The sequence below is a fragment of the Marmota marmota genome, unplaced genomic scaffold (assembly GCF_001458135.2).
Source record: "Marmota marmota marmota unplaced genomic scaffold, marMar, whole genome shotgun sequence".
Lineage (NCBI taxonomy): Eukaryota > Metazoa > Chordata > Mammalia > Rodentia > Sciuridae > Marmota > Marmota marmota.
In genome coordinates, this window is record NW_026008629.1 from 1 (window position 1) to 3,575 (window position 3,575).

Consider the following 3,575-nt stretch of genomic DNA (forward strand, 5'->3'; position numbering starts at 1 on the left):
GTGAAAGTCACCAACCTCCTGATGCTGAAGGACAAAAACCAGGCCTTCGTTAAGATGAACACCCAGGAGGCGGCCAACACATGGTCAACTATTACACCTCGGTGACACCTGTGCTGCAGCCAGCCCATCTACATTCAGTTCTCCAACCGCAAGGAGCTCAAGACTGACAGGTCCCCAAACCAAGTGCGGGCCAGGAGCCCGTGCAGGCCGTGAACTCAGTCCAGTGGGGGAACCTGGCCTTGGCCACCTCGACTGCTGCCGTGGATGCTGGGATGGCAATGACTGGGCAGAGACCCGTGCTCAGGATCATCGTGGAGAACTTCTTCTACCCTGTGATCCTGGACGTGCTCCACTAGATCTTCTCCAAGTTCGGCACAGTCCTGAAGATTATCACATTCACCAAGAACAACTACTTCCAGGCATTGCTGCAGTATGCCAATCCTGTGAGCGCCCAGCACGCCAAGCTGTCGCTGGACGGGCAGAACATTACAATGCCTGCTTCACGCTGCGCATGGACTTCTCCAAGCTCACCAGCCCAACGTCAAGTACAATAAGGACAAGAGCCACGATTACAGGCACCCAGACCTGCCCTCTGGGGACAGCCAGCCCTCAATGGACCAGACCATGGCCATGGCCTTCGGTGCACCTGGTTTAATCTCAGCCTCTCCATATGCAGGAGCTGGGTTCCCTCCCACCTTTGCAATTACTCCAGCCACTGGTCTGTCTGTTCCTAACACGCACGGAGCCCTGGCCCCATTGGCCATTCCATAAACTGTAGCTGCCATGGCTGCCGCAGGCCAAATCACCATCCCAGGCCTGGCGGGGGCTGGGAACCCCATCCTGCTGGCCAGCAACCTCAACCCTGAGAGATTCACACCCCAAAGCCTCTTTATTCTTTTCGGCGTCTATGGGGACATGGAGCGGGTGAAAATCTTGTTCAACAAGAAGGAGAATGCGCTGGTGCAGATGGCAGATGGCAGATGGCAGCCAGTCCCAGCTGGCCATGAGCCACCTGAACGGGCACAAGCTGCACGGGAACCCCATCCACATTAGCTGCTCAAGCACCAGAACGTACAGCTGCTGCGTGAGGGCCAGGAGGACCAGGGCCTCAACAAGGACTAAGGCAACTCCCCCCTGCACCCCTTCAAGAAGCCCGGCTCCAAGAACTTCCAGAACATCTTCCTGCCCTCCGCCACCCTGCACCTCTCCATATCCTGCCTTTCCTCACGGAGGAAGACCTCAAGGTTCTGTTCTCCAGCAACAGGGGCGTGGTCAAGGGGTTCAAATTCTTCCAGAAGGACCACAAGATGGCGCTGATCCAGATGGGCTCCCTGGAGGAGGTGGTGCAGGCGCTCATCGACCTGCACAACCATGACCTGGGCAAGAAACACCACCTGTGAGTCTCCTTCTCCAAGTCCATCATCTAGGGGCCCAGCCCCCGGCCGGGGTCCGGAGGCACTTCTGTCATTCCAGAGAAAAGCCACTTTAAGAAGCAGCTGAAGTGACCTTAACAGACCAGAGATTTTATTTTATTTTATTTTTAAAGTGAAATCAGTTTACCTGTTTTTTAAAAAATTAAGTCTAGCTCACCTTGCTGACCTTGTGGTGACTGATGGCTCTGGCGCTCAGGGACTGCAGAAGGGGTCCCCAACCTGCCCAGGGTCAGGCCAGGCCAGACCCAGCACCCTGCCTTGCAGGGCGTGTTGGACATGCGGCCCTCAGTGGGCCCCCAACCATGACTTGGCCTCCTGGTGCCTTAAACCTCCCTGCCTTGTAGCAGCACGCCCACCCAAGGTGATCCAGGGACCCAGGGGCTAGGGATCTGCTCCAGGCAAAAGCAAAGCAGACTCCTGCTCCCACGGATCATGTGCCCAGTGCTGGGAGGGAGTGGAAACCAAGGTGCCAGCAGGGCTGGCTGACACCCTCCCATGTCAAGTGACTTGAATCATATCATTTGACATGATTCTCCCCATGTCCTCCAGCCACCCAGGTCCCCCTCACCTGGCCAGGCCCGGAGGGCACAAACCCAGCCTCCTTGAGCTATAATATTCCTCCTTTTGTTATAATATTCTGATGTGGTTGCAGACATCTGTGCCTAGTAATATTTCCAGTTGATCAAATATCCTAATCTTTTTTCATTTATTTGCAGAAGAAATAGTTTTAAGTACCTTTATATAGGAAGAGGATCCAGTGGTATGAGTGTGATCTTTCTCTTGGTATTACTTTGTATGCTGTACTTTCTATTTTATTCTTTGTAATCAATTAAATCATAGGCAGGACCCAGCCTCCCCCAGGGGCAGGGCCTTGCTGTGCACTACACTCCTCAGTGGCCTTACTCAGCCTCCAAGATCTGCCTAGGAAGACCAGCCCTAGAACTTTCAGGGTTTGTTTGTTTGTTGTTGTTGTTGTTTCCTTTTGCTTCAAATTTTGGACCAAAGTCATGTTTCTCTTCCTGTCTGCTCTGATGCTGGGACTCCAGGAGGTTGGAACCTCCAGGTTCTGACCACCCTCCTACCCTGGGGGACGCCTTGGTCCCACCAGGCCAGCAACAGGGCCGGTCTCCTCGGATCCCCAGTTTCATAGAGTGTGACAAGGGTGTAAATATTTATAATTTTTTATACCTGTTGATATGTGGAGGAGCACATCTTTTTTTTTTTTTTTTATGGTGATGCATATATTTTGATAAAAGCGATTACAGGCTCAGTATTGTACGTGGAGCGCAGTTGCCATGAGCACATTCCATTGCCTGTCCCTGGGCTTGTAATGCAGAGAGAACTCGATTAAAACAGTTTTATAACAACAACAAAAATGTTCTAAAATTGATTATGATGATTTCATATACTGAATATACTAAAAACCATTGAACATCTTCTAAATAGGTAAATTGAATATTATGTGAATTATATTAAAAAAGTCATTTTCTAAAACAAGTGTTTTCTGACTAATTCTCATCACGTACAATCTAATTCCTTGGACAAGTGCATTCTTTTATTTAACGAATACCTGTTGAGTATCTACTAGATACTGTTTCAGGCATTAAACTACTTGTTATTTTTTGCTTTTTTTATATTATGAAATTATTTTTCTTGGTGTTTATTGTCCTATCTGTACAATGTATAAAGATTTTATTATTCTGATTTATCTTGATCTCCACCATCTATAAGTGGCTATTATTTTTATTAAGTTTAAGTTTTTAGGATCAGATTATGTATCTAAATTCTATTAGGAATTTTTAATTTTTGTGGCAGTTTATACTCAAGAGAAAATGTTATCATGTGTCATGTAAGCCAGTGAGTTTTATGTTTCTTATTGGTACCAGTATATCCATTATGGATTGAATAAAAGAATTTCTTTTTTTCTTGGGTGATTCTGAGCATTTTCCTCCAGCTCTGTATTAGGGTTTAGGGAACAAAGTTCTTCAGGCTTGAAGTTCTTCCTACTTTTGACAGACTTGCTAAGTCATGGACAGAACCATGAAGGAATGCATTGTTGAAAACGTAGTGTCCAGCAAGAGAGCAGAGAATGTTTTGGGATATAGTGAGGGACCATCTGATCAAACTTTTACATTTTTAGTA

The 3,575-nt window shown here is 47.7% G+C and overlaps 1 pseudogene; it reads left to right on the forward strand.

Moving 5' to 3' along the window:
• Window positions 1–3: 3 nt before the first annotated feature.
• LOC107134732 lies at window positions 4–1,427 on the forward strand (annotated as a pseudogene).
• The last annotated feature ends 2,148 nt before the right edge of the window (window positions 1,428–3,575 follow it).